Below are 17059 nucleotides of genomic sequence, written 5' to 3'. Positions count from 1 at the left end.
TCTTTATTGGGTAAATTGCTTATCTCTGCTTCACTGAGTTGTTTTTCTGAGATTTTGTCTTTTTCCTTTGTTTGGAACATATTTCTCTCTCTCCTTATTTTGCCTAACTCGTGTTTATTTTTATGTATTAGATAGGTTTGTTATGTCTCCTCATCTTGGAGAAGTGGCCTTATGTAGAAAATGTCCTATGGGGCCCAGCAGCATGCTGTCTTCTGACTTCCAGAGCTAGATGTTCTAGGAGTGTCCCCTATGTGGGTTGTGTGTGCCCTTCTTTTGTGGTGGGGTCGACTATTGTGCACACACTGGAAGGTAGGGTTGACTGCTTTTGCCCACTGGTGGGTGACGATGGCCTCCCATATGGCTGCTACGGTGCACTGGTGGGTGGGTGGTGATGGTTCTCCATGCAGCTGGCTGTATGCATGGCTTAATGTGATCTTTTAAATATGTATATATAATCATACCATTCTCTTGATCAGAACCACAATATTGCAGGATGATTAGAAAACTATTCAAAGTTCTTAGAAGGTCCTGTATCACCTAGCTCTTTCTCACCTCTATATAGGTATTCATTACTACTGTCTCCCCTCATTCACCCTATTTTGGCAACACCAGTTTTTCTGATATGCCCTAAATTCAGAAGTTCATTCCTAGCCCAGGGTTTTACCTCTGTCTGGAAAATTCTCGTCTTCCTTTCATTTATTCAAATATCTGTTTTCTGTTAATAAGAAACTATATGTTAGGCAGTCATTTAATACAGCAATAATCAATAATTTGAAAACTTTCACTTCTGGCTAAGGTGGAGTAACAGGGACTATATTTACCCTTGTTCTTGAAACAACCTAAAAAATGGACAAAATATATGAAAAATTGGCTCTCAAATTACTGGACATCAGGTAACAGAAGATAATGATCCCTGAGCTATAGGAAAAAATGCGGAAAACCCTATGATTCCCATAGGTCAATGTCTGGAGGAGGTAGTTTACAGGTTGCAGGGAAGATAGGGGGACCTTAGTCAGAGTCCATTGTACACTGTGAGCTAAGATGATAAAGCTAGGAGTCTTTTGACGCCAAGATGGCAAGAGTTCATAGGATAGAGTGCCAGAGTGGGGAGAATTTCAGAGATCTCTACAGGGTCCTCCTCAAGTAATCAGTTAAACACTGATCAAGATATGTTTAAAGAAACTACTCAAGGTCAGAGAACAAAAAATCTGAAAAGATTAGGAGGAACAATGCCCAGATCTCATGAGAGCATATTTACAACAATCAGAGTAGAAAACTTCATAATTCACAGAACATTGTAGAACATTGGACTACTAAAAAGAGTCTTACCTTAGTATTCAGAAGAATTAACCATGAGCTAAATGCTGGTCTGATCCCTCCTAACAAAGCTTAAAAGTAAAACTCAGAAAGATCAAAACATTTTCAAGTAACTTAACCACATATCAGAAGAAAGCTTAAGAATATTTTGGGAATATCAAAATACTTAACATCCAAACAGGTAAAACTCACAGTATTTTGCATCCAGGTTAAAAAAAAAAAAATTACTAGACACACCAAGAAGGAAATTATGGCCCATAGTAAGAAGAAGTATAAGTGGAAATGGATCTAGAAATGATGCAGATGATAGAATTAGTAGTCAACAATATTAAAACAGTTAGGCAACTATATCACATAAGTCCTGAACCTAGAAAAAAGATTGAACATGATATATTCAGAAATAGAGAAGAGATAATAATAAAACAAATGAAACTTCTAGAGATGAAAATTACAGTATCTGAGATGAAAAGGTATACTGGATTGGATTAGTGGTAGGTTAGACATTGCAGAGGAAAAAAATCAATGTATTTGAAGACTTACCAATAAAAACTTTCCAAAATAAAATTCACAGAGGAAGAAGAATGAATTTTTTTTTTTTTTAAAGAGCATCAGTAAGTAGTGGGACAACTTAAAGCAGCTTAATACACATTTAATTGGAGTCTCTGAAGGAGAAGTTGGGGGGATATTAAAAATATATATATGAAGGCATAATGGTTGAAAAAATCCCAATTTTGAAGAAAGCTGTTAACTTGTAGATCCAAGAAGCTAAAGGGAGTCTAAACAAGAAACATGAAACTAGCTATACCAAGGTGTATTATGATCATATTTCTTAGAACTGAAGATGAAGATAAAATCTTAAAAGCAGCCATGGAGAAAAAGAAACATTATGTATAAAGGAAAAAAGATAAGAAACATGGCAGAATTTTTTTTAAATTGGAAACAATGCAAGTGAGGAGCCATTTGACCAATTTATTTAAATCAGGAACAAGAGAAGGAAATGCGCTCTCAATACTTCTATTTAGCATGTAATGTAGATTCTAGCCAGTGTAGGCAGGTAAGAAAAAAGCAAAGAAACAGACCTTTGAATATGAAGGAAAAAGTAAAACTGTCTTTATTTGCAGGTGACATGACATCTACAGAGAAAATGTGATTTAATCTGCAAAAGAGCTACTAGGAAAATAAATGACTTTTAACAAGGTTGTAGGACACAAGATTGTTATGTAAATATAAAAAATTATATTTCTATATACTAGCAAAGAACATTTAGAAATTGAAATTTAAAAATGTAATATATATTTATAACAATTTGGTGCTAATAATTTATAGTAACATCAAAATGCGAAATACTTAGGATAAATCTAACAAAGGATGTACAGGACCTGTATACTGAAAACTGCAAAAATGTGGAGAAAGAAATTAAGTTACTTAAAGAATACAGGCACACCTCAGAGATACTGTAAGTTCAATTCCAGACCACAAAAATAAAGTGAATTTTGCAATAAAGTGAGTCACATAATTTTTTTGGTCTCCCAGTGCATATAAAAGTTATGTGTACACTCTGCTATAGTCTATTAGGTATGCCATGGCATTATGTTTTAAAAAAGTACATACCTTAATTTAAAAATAATTTATTGATAAAAAATGCTAGCTGTCATCTGACAATTCAGGGTTTCTACAAACCTAGAATTTGTAAAAAATGTAATGCTTATGAAGCACAATAAAGTGAAGTGCAATAAAACGAGGTATGCCTGTAGATATATATTGGTCATATGTGGAAAGACTCAATATTTTTAAGATACCAATTTTCTCTTAATTATCTATTGATTCAAAGCAATCCAAATGAAAATGTGAGCAGATTCTTTTGTAGAAACCAAAAAGCTGATTCTAAAATTCAAATGGAAATGCAACAGATATAGAATAGACAAAACAACTTTGAAAGAGAAGAACAAAGTTAAGGATCTTACTCTACCAGACATTAAAACTTTCTGTAAAGTTACAGTAATCAAGGTAGTATGATATTGGCATTAAGATAATTTGATCAAAATGGAACAGAATAGAGTCCAGAAACAGACTTGTACATGTATGGTTAATTGGGTTTTGGCAGAGTTGCAAAGGTCATTCTGTGGGAAAAGATAAGGTTTTCAACAAATAGTACTGAAAATTTTGGGTACCCATATGCAAAAATATGATATTCCATTTCTTACACCATATGTAAAAATTTGCAAAGGACTAATCATGATCCTAAAACTAATATTTCCAGAGGAAAGCATGGGAGAAAATCTTTGTGATATTAGGTTAGGCAATTTGTTTCTTAGATATGACACCAAAAGCATGATATATAAAATATATAAAATAACAAATAAATAAATTTCACTACAAAAATTAATAACTTCTGCTCTTCCAAAAACAGTCTTAAGAAAATTAAAATGTAAACCACAATTTGGGGAAAAAATATTTGCAAATCATATATCTGAATATATATCAAGGATATACAAAAAAAATTCTCAAAACTCAATAATATAAAAACCCATTAAAATGGACAAAATTCTTAACAGATACTTCATCAGAAAAGCTATATGGATGAGCACATACAAAGATAGTAAACATCGTTAATTATTAAGTAAATATAAGTTAAAACCACAATAAGATATTGCTATACATTTGTTAGAATGGGTAAAATTAAAGACTGACCTAATTAAGCATGGGCAAGCATGCAGAGCTCATAGAGTTATGTGAGGTACATCGTTAATGCTGAGGTAGCATTAATGATGCTGAGGTAACATCGTTAATTTCACATTCTAATATTTCATTGCTAGAATATGGAAATTCAATTGATTTTTGTATATTGTATCCTACAGCTTTGCTGTATTTACTTATTATTTCTAGCAATTTTTTCCATAAGATTATCTATATCCATCTGCAATTTTTGAACAGATTTTGAGACTTTATCTCAGCTTATCTCTACAGAGTGGTATGTTTGACTAGTGATATCTGATAGAGAAACATAAGTAACAGGGGTAGCAAACATATACATATTTTTAGTGCCAATTTACCCTAATTCCCCTTTTATATAAATAAGAAAATTAAGCGTCAGAGAAGTCAAGTGATGTGCCCAAGTGTGGCAGGATTAAAACAAAGCCTGTGCATTCTTATTCCATTTAAACACAGTTTTTACTATGTTTCCCACTATCTTCTCATCACACCTCAGCCGAAATCCCATTTCCTCAGAAATAATTCAAGCCTTGTCTTCCCAAGTAGAATTCCTTTCTCCTTTCCTTATGGATAAATGGCCCTAGATCATATCTGTATCATGACTGTATCTTGGTATCTTTTTTCTAATTACTACAAGACAATCCTTTTAGATGAAAAAATAATTTACAAACTACATTGTCACTGATTCCTAAAGTTAAAGTGGTATTCCTCATAGAGATATCCATATGGTTTTATAAAACAGAGATTAAAGGGTTTTAATCACATACTACCTTATAATGTATTCATTTTCATGTCTTATCTCCATGTTCTTTGTAATTTCTACTCCTTTGCACTAATTGAAATGCTTTAATACAGTAGGAGATCACTGAATGTAAAAGTATTCTTAAATCTTTAGACTTTAAATTCTTTACAAACCAAAGGATTGGAGCTCTAATGTTAGAAAACCCATACTGAAACAGGCTAGTAAGACATATTTTTAGGCAGATGACTTCCCCAAAACACTAAATGTGAGATTGTTCAGACAACCATCTGTTCCACCTATTCACAAATTTTTCTGCTTTAGATATCTTTGCAAGTGTGTACTATGGGCTAGAATTCTCATGACTTAATGGAGATTATGTAATAATAATAATAATATTATTATAAAATAACAATAATAAAGTATTTACTTAAAGTTGAATTTAAAGTAAGGAAATCATGCACATTATACATAAAACTAGTAAAACTATTTATATCATTGGCCTACATGATCAATTCTATTGAGTTTTATGGGAGAACTTTTTAATATAAACCCAAATGCATGCCATCAGATATTTGAAATCAGCTTTGACTCAGCATTTAAAATATAAAAAGTGTGCAAAAGAGATTCTGGCTTATCATGTGAATAAAAAGAATTTCCAAAATGACTAAAAACCATATTTTGTTTTGCAAGACCACATATGCATGAGGAAATAGAATATCCATTCAGACAAATGACAAAAGTATACTCCTAGGGTATTCCTGAGTAAAAGTGTATGGTGAGCTAGCTTTTGTTGCAGGGTGGATACCGTGTGTTTATTCTTACCAAAGCCAAGAACTCACTTTTGTCACTGCCTACACAATATCCTCAGAGAAAAGCTAACTGAAGTGTGTCAGTGAAAGGAGTTATAAGGAATGTAGATCATCACTTTATCACTGTTAACCACCTTCTTCTCTCTCCACTAAATTCCACTTGTGTAGTTCTCCCACATAAAACATAAAAATCAATTTCTCTGTAAGTTTCTTTGACAGAAGGAAAATGGACTTTGTTAATAAAGAATATGAGGTCAATTGTTGGGGCTCAAATACTTAAAATCTATGACCCAGGCAAATTACTTAACCGCTCTACTTTCCTTATTTGCAGAGTGTGGATGATAATATCTGTTTTGCATATATTGTGAAATTAATAATTATACAGATAAAAATCTTTAAGACTGGTGATTATAAATAATAATAGTAGCATGTTTTTGTGTGTATGGGAACTAACAGAATGTTTTAAAATATTACCTGGAGGATCAGTATTTCATTATGATTGCTACTTTGCTCCCTTTCTCTAGCCCTCAAATGCTGCAGCATTTGCTTTTATTGGCCTTTGAATGGATGTGCAATATATGGTGTTGACCTATTGCAATGTTTGTGAGTTTTCAGTTATAGACTAAATTTACTTCTTTATAATGCAGGTGCCAATGTACAAGGTCAATGACCACATTACAAACTCCCTATGTGAAAGCTATTGAACTGTAAGTTCAGTAGCTTACAGTTACTGTAAGTCCATCAGTAAGTACAGTGGGAAATGATTTGACCTTTCCTTGAATAGTAGTTACTGGATCAAATTATTTTTCAGCTTGAAAATAATTGCAGATCTCAGATGCCCATTTAAACCACTGACTTCTGAATTCACACCAATGCTTCCTGCTCCCTCTGCCACTCTTGGTAATCCTAAGGAGCAACACACAGAATATGAAAAAGCAGCATGCGGTAATGACATGACAGAAGGTGTTGGGTTCAGATGATCTGAATTTAAACCGTGGTTGCTTTTTTGTCTTACTAATTGGATGGTGTCTGTCATATTACTTCCCTATATCGTAGTAATGTAAATTTTAAATGAAATAATATATTTTAAATATACTGTTTTTCAGTTTCAGTTCCAATATGTAAAGAGCTTGGAATTCATCACCCCAAGTCTTTGCAACAAGAAAAAGTTAGACAAACCGAAAATCAGTTAATTTTCTTGAATCTGTCAGAGAACTGAGATTGTTAGGTAAAACTTCACTCCCAAATCTGGAGAGATAGTCATATTCAAAGAGACACAGCTGAGCTCTCCTTACCTGGAGGAACAGGAACACTGAAATAGTACTTTTGATGCATTGTTGGAGGTTAAGTGTGGACTAGTCTGAGAGTGAGAAGCTCCTGGTGGCTACAGCCTTGGAAGCCCCTACAATTTCATTGGCTCTGCCTCTATGACCCACATTAGGTTTCTGTCAGGGAGATCTAAGAAAACAAGAGAGATTCCCAAGTGGGGGTCCCCAAGTGCCAAGGGCAAAGGAAGATATAAAATATAGCTTGTAAAACATTGTGAAATAGATTCGGAACCTTTTCCATAGCAAAGACCCACTCTCTAGCAGAAAGGACTATGTCTGAGTCTTATCACAGTGGGGGAAAGAAATTCCTCTTACTCCAGCTCCCCTCCAGCCTTCTTATTTCAGCTAAGAGAAGGAAAAATATATTTTCAATGATGGTCAAGGCTTCATAAAAATAGATTGCAGCCAGGAAAAAGTGTAGGGAGAAGAGGGGAATAAAAGCTAAATCACTGGAGAAACATTTGTGAAGGTTATGGTGCCAAGATTCAGGCCCTCTAAAAGACTGAGTTTTAATTCAAAGATTGTAGAAATTTCCTTCTCTACCACACTTTAGTACCATGCCAAGAAGTCCTCAGTAAAATAACAGTGGGTTTCAGCTGAAAAGCATGTCTCTGAGGAGGAATACTTCGGGAAGCCCGAAGTTAGGATGAAAGAGAAAAAAAAAAAGATACTAGAAGACTTTGAAGCTTCTGGCATCTATGGCTACAGGAAGCATTAAGCACAGCCCAACACCTATTTAGATTAACTAAATTACACTGAAAATCTATTTAACCTCAGTTCCTATTACCCAATAAAATATGCCTGTCTTTTCACAAAAAATCACAAGGCATGTCAAAGGAAAAGGAGGAGGAGGGAGAGGGAGAGGGAGATGGAGAGGGAGGGGAAGAGGGGAGGGAAAGGAGGAGGAGAAACAGCAGTCTAAAGAGACAAAGCAATCATTGGAACCAAACTCATATATGATATAGATGTTGGAATTAACAGACAGGGACTTTTAAATAACTGTGGTTAATGTGGTAAGAACTCTCATGGAAAAAGTAAGCAACATGTAAGAATAGATGAGTAATGTAAGCAGAGAAATGAAAAATCAAAGAAAAAATCAATAGGAAATGTAGAAATCAAAAGCATTGTTACAGATATAAAGAATGCCTTTGGTGGACTCTTTGGTAGACTGGGCACAGTCTAGGAAAGAATCATTGAGCTTGAAGATAAGTCAGTAGAAACGTCCCAAGTTGAAATATAAAGAGAAAAGAAAAAAAAGAGCGAACATCCAAGAACTGCGGAACAATATCAAGAGATGTAGCATACACATAATTAACATATCAGAAGGAGAAGAGGAGCAGAAAAATATTTGAAGTAATAGTGGATGAGAACTTTCAAAAATTAATTACAGTTACCAAACTACAGATTCAGGAAGTTCAGAGACAACCAAGCAAGATAAATACCAGTACATACACACGCACTCTCTCTCACACATGTATGCACACACACAACCATATGCATATCCTATTCAAACTTCAGAAAACCAAAGAAAAGGAGGAAATATAGAAAAAAAAAAAAAGATGGGAAAATAATCTTACCTATAAAAGAACAAGGATAAGAATTACAGAGGACTTCTGATCAAAAATGATGTGAGCAAATAGAGAATAGAGTGAAATATTTAAAGTACTGAAAGAAAAAGAAACCATATCCAAACTAGAATTCCTTATCCAGTGAACATATCTCTCATGAACATAAATGCAAAAAATCCTCCACAAAAATTGAGTCTAATAATGTATGAAGTTAATTATACACCACAACTTAGTGGGAATTCTCCCAAGTATATAATGCTGGTGCAACATTTGAAAGACAATAAATGTAATCAATTAAGTCAACAGGCTAAAGAAGAAAAATCATTTGATCATATTAACAGATGTAGAAAAAGCATTTGAGAAACTTCAACACTCATTATGATTTAAAACTCTCAGCAAACCAGAGAAGGGAACTTCCTCAACTTAATAAAGAACGTGTACAACAAACCTGTAGCTAATAATATAGTTCATTGTGACAAACTTGAAGCTTCCCCAAAGGAAGAGGAAAAGATGTCCTGTCCCATCACTTCTATTTAACATCATACTGGCAGTCCTAGCTAATACAATAAGACAAAAAAAGGAAGTAAAGGATACACCAGCTGTGTGTATTGCAGGTGGCATGATTATTTATGTAGAATATCCTAAAGAATCAGCAAAACACTCCTGGAACTAATAAGCAATTATAACAAGGTTGTAGAATACAAGGTTAATATACAAAAGTCAATTGCTTTCCTATACACCAGCAATGAACAATTGAAATTTAAAATTAAAGTCACAACATCATTTACATTATCCTCCCAATGAAATATTTAGGTATAAATCTAGCAAAATATAATTAAGGTGTACATGAAGAAAACTACAAAACTCTGATACAAAAATCAAAGATCTAAATAAATGGAAAGATATTTCATGTACATGCATAAGAAAAGTCAATATTATTAAGATGTCAATTCTTCCCAATTTGTTCTATAGACTCAACACAACCCCAATCAAAATCCCAGCAAGTTATTTTGTAGATATTGACAAAAAATTTTAAAAGTTTTATACAAAATTGCCCAAATTTGGAAGGAACCAAGATTCTTTTCAATAGGTGAATGGATAAACTGTGGTATATACATACAATGGAATATTATAAGTGAATACAACCCACAAAAAGACATAAAGGAAACTTAAGTGTGCATTGCTAAGCCAGTCTGAAAAGGCTGCACACTACCTGATTCCCAGTATATGATATCCTGGAAAAGGCAAAACTATAAAGAGTATAAAAAGATCAATGGTTACCAGGAGTTTGGAGGGAGGGAAGGAAGGGTGAAAAGGTAGAGCACAAGGGATTTTTAGGATGGTGAAACTATTCTGTATGATACTGTGATGATGGCATTATACATTTATCAAAACCCATAGACTGTACAGCAGATGAACCCGACTGTAAACCATGGACTTTAGTTAATAATAATATATCAATATTGGTTTATTAACTGTTAAAAATGTCCCATACTAATGGAAGATGTTAATAATAGAGGAAACTGGTTGTGGTGTATATCAGAGCTCTCTGTAATATCTTCACAACTTTTCTGTAAATCTAAAACTATTCTAAATTACAATGTTTATTTTTAAAAAATACCTGTGTTTTCAAATATAGTAGGTTTTGAAGAAATATTACTTCCCCTTTAGACTGTATCATACATAGCCTAAATTCAATTTAGTACACTTGCTGCTGTATGAAATGATTATGGAAGGGAATTTCCTAGTGAATTAAATATAAAATTTAATAAAGTATAATTATATAGTATAAAAAGATAATAGATTAAAAGTTTAATAATAGGCAGGTAAATCTCTTTTGAGCATAATTTAATTTTTTGATGACTCATTTGGCATTTGAGAATCTTTGAAAGTCTCTAAGTCATCATTATGAACATCAGTTATTTCTGTGACAAGCAGAATTTCACCAGTAGAGACCTCTTATTATGGGAATGCCAATTTTAATTTGTTTAGGATTATGGACTCATTAAGAGCATTCCAGATATTTTAAATTATACACATGGAAAATCAATCAGCATAAAAAAATAAAGGTTACCACTAGAATACTCTAGTTTGGGAAGCAAACTGTGTTAACATTTCCCTATATTAGTTAGTTGCCTGAACTGGAAGAGCTGAGCAAAGGATTTAAGAACTAGAGATAGTCAGAAATATACAGAAAAGCCATTCTTGTCATCTTGGATAAACAAGGACACATGGCTAGCAGATTTTGCCTGAGTTTCTGTTAAAACATACTAAGTCATGAGGGTGTTTTTTGCATTACAAATAACATAGCAGGATCCCTCTGTATAGCTCAATGGGTGGGGTGAGAATGCTCTTTGAACTCTAGTTCCCTAGGGTGTCTTGCTACTGTGTGTGATAACCTAACAAGTGTTTATCCCTGCCATAACATAGGAACTCATATTTTTCCAAAGAGGATTTTCTTTTTCTTTTTTTTTCTTTCTGAATGCTGCAAGAGTACAAAAAAGAATCTGGAGGTGGGGCATGAAATAAACTGGATAAGCAAGAGGAATTAAGCCCATGTGAGAACTAAGAGGATTACTTCTGCTGCCATTTTTGAGACCTTCAAAATCCAGAGAAGTTTTCCCGTGCTTGGAAGTAGGATTTCAGTTGAGAGGAAAATTATCATAGAATTTTGCAAGGCTGAGGGTAGGTAGGAAACTAGTAATATTTGAGATTGTGCTGATTCAATTGGACTTTTGTCAATTATAAAGAACTTTAATCCAGTTTACCAAACTCAGTGCATTTGACTAAATACACTGATCCTATTGCCTGTATAAAATGATGCTAGATTTCTCTTGTCTGTACCCCCAAAATCAGAGATTCAATTAAATGGAAACAGATTATCTCATATCTCCAAGCCAGATATTTTTAGTCCTTTAAGATGCCCAGTTAAGTATGGAGGAATCAAAGGAGGCAGCCATGAATTGAGTTTCTTCTAAAAACCCCAGTTATGTAATAGTTAATGTCCTCTTTGCTCTAGATCATGCTCATCCTTATCTCTGGCCATCAGGAGGAAGAAAATAACTTGCAGACATTTTGATGGGAGATCATTTCACCATAAAATGTTATTTAGACACACAATTAAAAATATAAAGTCTTTTTAGCTCCAAGGCAGATAAGCTACTAACCATAAAACTAATGTTCTATGAACCCACAGACACAAAATATAATTATATCCTAGTCACTAAGCCAACATTTAAAACTATTAATAGATCTTTCTTGGACTCCCTTGCCATTTTGGATTAGGTCTATATCTTCATCTAATTTAATGTTGCAAAAACTAGTTAAATCAACAAATTACTAAGATCTTTTCTTTACTGCTCTAGTTAAGGGACTGACACTGTTTATATTTTAAGCCTATTTGAATTGACACCAAAAAAATAAATCTTACCGTACTTGCATGATAAGTTTTCACTTATTTTTTCCAATTCTCTTGGATTCCAGCTTAAAAATCCATTGATATTCAGCCATTAGTGGATATATTTGGCAGCCACTTTTTTCCTGAATACTATATAATAGGCCACATTTTTTCTTTTAATTTGTTTTAGGGCTTCTTCTTTATGGAATATCTGTGCGAAGACAGAGAATATGATTTAGTAAAAACATGAAAGAATTTGAAGTATGAGAAATTTGGGTTTAAATTCTAGCACTGTCACTTCTTAGTTTAAGACTTTGAGGAAGGATCTAACTAGAGTTTCCTCATCTATAAAATGGTGATAATCCCCATAATTCCACCAGAGTGTGAAGGTGAGGATAATCTGAGTTCATGTGTGTATCATATTAGTTCAATGCCTGACATAGCGTATGTACAAGTTTATGGCAGTCATTAATCCACTGTTGGCTGGAATGATATTCAAAATATTTAAAATCAGTGACACAGGTACATCTCCATCAGTCTTAAACAACTGAGACATCTCTGCTAGGTTGTGCCAGCTGAATATCAGCCCCAAGTATTAGGAAGTAGAAAGGAATAAAATTGAAGAAGGTCACTGAGAGAAATTTAGTGAAAGCCTCATATTATGTCAAGGAGAGAACTTAAGAGTACCTTTCCAGACCCTTCACCACAAGTCAAAGTGCAGAAATCTGCAGCCCAGGGAGCAGCCTCTTTCCCAAGGTCACACAGATTGAGAACTAGATTTAAAAACTATGCCTATCAGACTCCAAAATTCTTGCTCCTTCTTCCACACTAAGATTGTTGACTTTATCTCTATGCAAGTTCCAGATTCTGATGTGGTACCTTCATGTATCCATGTCCATGGATTTAAAAACTGTGTGCCTTGAAGTACTAGGTTTCTGTGGGAATGATTAAAGTCCTGCTATAAAAGGTGTAGTGGCAGCTGAGAGGGCAAAGCTTATGTGTCTCCCCAGAACATGGCCCTCAGTTCAACCAGAAGCTTCACATTTTTGTTATACTGAGATTTCATTTAAATAGAAAGATTTTATTGCTATAAAAATGTTAAAAAATCACTGTTCTATTCCAAACTCTATCCCTTGTTCCTGCTCATATCCAGATAGAGCCTCAACCCAAATCCCTGTCCCTACACTCAGGTTTTTCAGCTCTGTATGGCCTGGATCTATGGTCACTACTTGGCTGACTCAGGCTGGAATTTGTACTTGGCAAATCTCATTTGCCACCATCTTGTGTGTGAGTCTAAGAAAATGCACTCTAATTCTGATTTTGTTCTTAGAACTTCATGTGACATAGGGTCTATTTTTCTGAATTTTCACAGCCTTTGGCTTGATTTTTAGATACTTCTCTCATTGCCTAAGACCTTGGCTGTGCACTTAGCTTTTCTTGGCTTATCAATATCAAAGACCAACACATATTTTATAATTTCAACTCAGGTCTGGAGGCATCAGGTTCAATACTTTCAAAGTGGCCCCTTTAGGCCAAGACATCATCTTCTGGAATTAAGGTGGATGACATCAGTTTTTCCCTCCATATCTATGTCTTTTCAATTCTTTGATTTTACTGGACCTCATTTTGGCCCCTGCCTGTAGCTCAGACTCTACTGACCACTCCATTGAAACCTTGGTATTATCCATGCAGAATGCAGTCTGATGAGAGGGAAGGGCACTGACACTGCCCCAAGAGTGTTTGTGGTATCAGCTGGGATTGTTGAGGGTGAACATGGACACTTGAGAGACCACAGACATACCAATTGTCATATAAACAGCATCAGCCACAGAGACCACCCAGCTTGTGGCCAACGCCCACTGTAGCTACCACACCAGTGGATTCAGTGAAGTTCAGGAGAAGCTTTGATTGGAGAATAAATCAGCACCTGGCCACTCAAACCTTAGAATCATGAACTGAAGTCACAGAGATGGGGAAGGAGCCACTCTGGTCACAGAGGAGAGGCAGCTGTTGATGTGCTGAAGCAAGTTGGCTCCTCCCACCTCTGTGCCTGCCCATCTGTCAACTCTCAATACTTGAAGTTCGTAACATGCGGTATTTACAGCAGCTTAGCTATAATTTTTTTTTCAGTTTTTCTTACTTTTTGTACTATAGTCTGGATGGTTTCTACTGACAAGTATTCACATTGACTGATTTTTCTTTTGCAGCATCCAATCTTCCAAAAAGCTCATTTAGTGGATTTTTCATTTTATTTATTCTATTTTTTCAGTTCTGCAATTTCCATTTGTTTTGCCTTTACAGTTTTAATTTCTTTTTCTGATTTTTTTTCATTATAACTTTAAGTACTCAAGTATGATACTTTAAAGTCCTTATCTGCTAATTCCATCAGTTGTGTTATCACTGCATCTGTTTCTGTTGACTGTTTATTCTCCCAGTTATGGGTGACATTGTCCTATTTCTTAGCATATCTGGTAATTTTTTATTTTATAATGGACATAATGAGTACTACATTGTTGAAGGAGGGAATTTTATTTTCTTCCTTTAGAGAATGTTGAGTTTTGTTCTGACAACCTGCTAATTTAGTGGAGAATTAGTTTTATACTATTGAGGTGTGGTTTTAATCTTTATTAGGATTGGTCTAGAATAGCCCTTATTCTAATGCTAGTATAGCACTACTACTAAGGTGTGGCCTTGCTAGGGTATCAACTGAATAATGCCTGGGGTATTAAATTAGGTTTCTCCAACTCTCTCCACTCTGACTGATTTCAGCCCTATTCCACAATTTCCATTCAGTTCATAGCCTCCCAGAAGCTGTTCTCTGCCATGCCACGCAGTTTCACTCTATGAATACCCAGTTTAATATTTGGCCAAAACCTCAAAATCACAGCCATGCAGATTTATCGTATTATTTTATGCACAGAATTCTCTTCTACATTACCTAATCTTGCAAATTCTGGCTGCCTGATCATGTGGACGTCTAAACTATGATCTGTATTTGCACAGTTAAAATGAGACTATCGTGCTCTCTGTTTGGGCTCCACTGCCCTCTTCAGCAATTTGGAAAGTAGATCTAACTTTGTGTTTTTGCCTTCTGTCACATATCCCTATGCTGTTGTCCAATACCTTAAAACTGTTACTTCCTATATTTTTTCCACTTTTTAAAGTGATTTTTGATGGGAGGATATTGGCTTAGAAACTTTCCTTTTGCACCTCCCATTATCTAGCTAATTGTTTTAGGGAATTCTAGCTAATTTTTTATATCCTGCTTGGCTATAGACTCTATGGGCTGGATAAGGATCTATATCCCATTAAAATTTTTAAAATAACCCATTTTACGAGTATAATCTCAGTAGTCGAAAGAAACTGGGGTCTACAAAATTAGAGGTTAGTTTGGGCTCCAGAAAATCAAGATGGTGATTCAATGTTTGAGGGTGTTATTTTCCACAAGTATAATAAAGAATATTATAACATTATTTATAATAAATTATATTTAATATATAATTTTAAAATATAATAAAAATGATTCTGGAAAGTATACACATTAAAACCCCTCCCTCTTGCTGGACAGTGATGAGACCCAATTTCTGTGATCTATCTTAAACTTGATCAAAAAGAACGATTTTGAAAAAAGCTTGATTACAGTCTCTGTAATTTCTTTTGATTTCAGATACATAAAAACAATTTCCCAGCTTCAATGAATGGACACTGACTTGGATTTTTGTTGTTGTTGTTATTGTTGTTACCTCAGGACTCTCAGGAGTTCACAACTTTAGGTCCTATGTTATTGCATCCATCACCCTTATTTGCAGTTATTTGTTTACAGGTTGCCTCTCTGGATTGTGAGATGACCAATAAACACTACTTGAGCAAAACCAAAGTTTCATGGCGTGAAGGATTTTAGTGCCGTTTAAGAACTACCATGTAGCTCTAAAACCATTGCCAAGGTACTGACCAGGAAATCAATAAAATGTTATGCTTTTAAACAAGATGTTTCTCTCTCATGTACCCTATAAAGTACTTATCAAGGACTAATGTAATTATTAAGAAAACACAGACTTCCTCTGGATGACACTATTTTTATGATGCAGATTCTGGAAAAGTCAGTCCCAGCTTTTGAAAGTAATGTGTGTAATTTGAACAATCAGCAGGTCAGACAATTCCTGAAAGTGGAGAATGGTATGGCTTATTGCAATTCTAATAGGGATTCTGCTGAGCTTAACCATAGAAAATGATTATTCCAATCATTGTGAATCTTGCTCTTCTATGTGTAAACCAGGAGTAGAGTTTGGTATGACCATGACTCACAAATGAACTATATACTTGATGTGGCCTTTTAAGTGTTAGTAAGATTAATTAAGAAGATGGAGGAATCTGGCAACTGGATAATGCCTGCCTGCCTTCTTTTCTTCCCTCCTGTATCCTTCCTCTTTCTTTTCTCTATAATATAGAACGTCGAGGTATCTGTATATTTTTCCTACCCAGTTTACCTATTTGCAAGCTAGGCAAAGTAAAGATATGGGGTGGGTTTTTTTCATTTGTTTTTTATGTTGATGCTTATGGAGGCTTGAAATGATAAGAATAAAGTTCAAAGCAGTGCTATGAAATCATTGAATGCTGAGGCTAACCTCATCTCAATGTCAATTCATGAAGAAATGAATAAAAATAATTGTAGTATAGGAAGTCATCCTAACTTTAAATTTATTACTAGTTTATTATTTTATATTTGTGTATCAGTCAGGGTTCCACCAGATAAACAGAATCAATAGGAAGTATATATTAAAAAAATTCTTTGCAAGATATTGGTTTATAGAATTGTGGGGACTGTCAAACCAACTCTGAAATCTATAGGACAGGCTGTCAGGAAGGGCAGACTAGAACTCTCTGGGATGAGCTGAAGTTTCTATCCACAGGTGGAATTTCTTCTCTCTCAGGGAAACCTCAGCTCTGCTCTCAAGCCTTATCCACTGATCAAATTCAGGACTACCCAGATTATCTAGGATAAACTCTATTACTTAAAGTTAACTGATTATGGACCTTAATTACATTTACAAAGTACGTTTATAGTAACACCTTGATTGAATAACTGGGGACTGTCGCCTAGCCAAGCTGACACACAAAACTGACCATCACCATTTGTGTTACAACATTCTTTATTTTTCATACTAGTTTAATAATAATAGTTATAT

Source organism: Balaenoptera physalus, assembly GCF_965194825.1.
Source record: "Balaenoptera physalus genome assembly, chromosome: 10".
NCBI lineage: Eukaryota > Metazoa > Chordata > Mammalia > Artiodactyla > Balaenopteridae > Balaenoptera > Balaenoptera physalus.
This window is presented reverse-complemented; position numbering follows the sequence as displayed.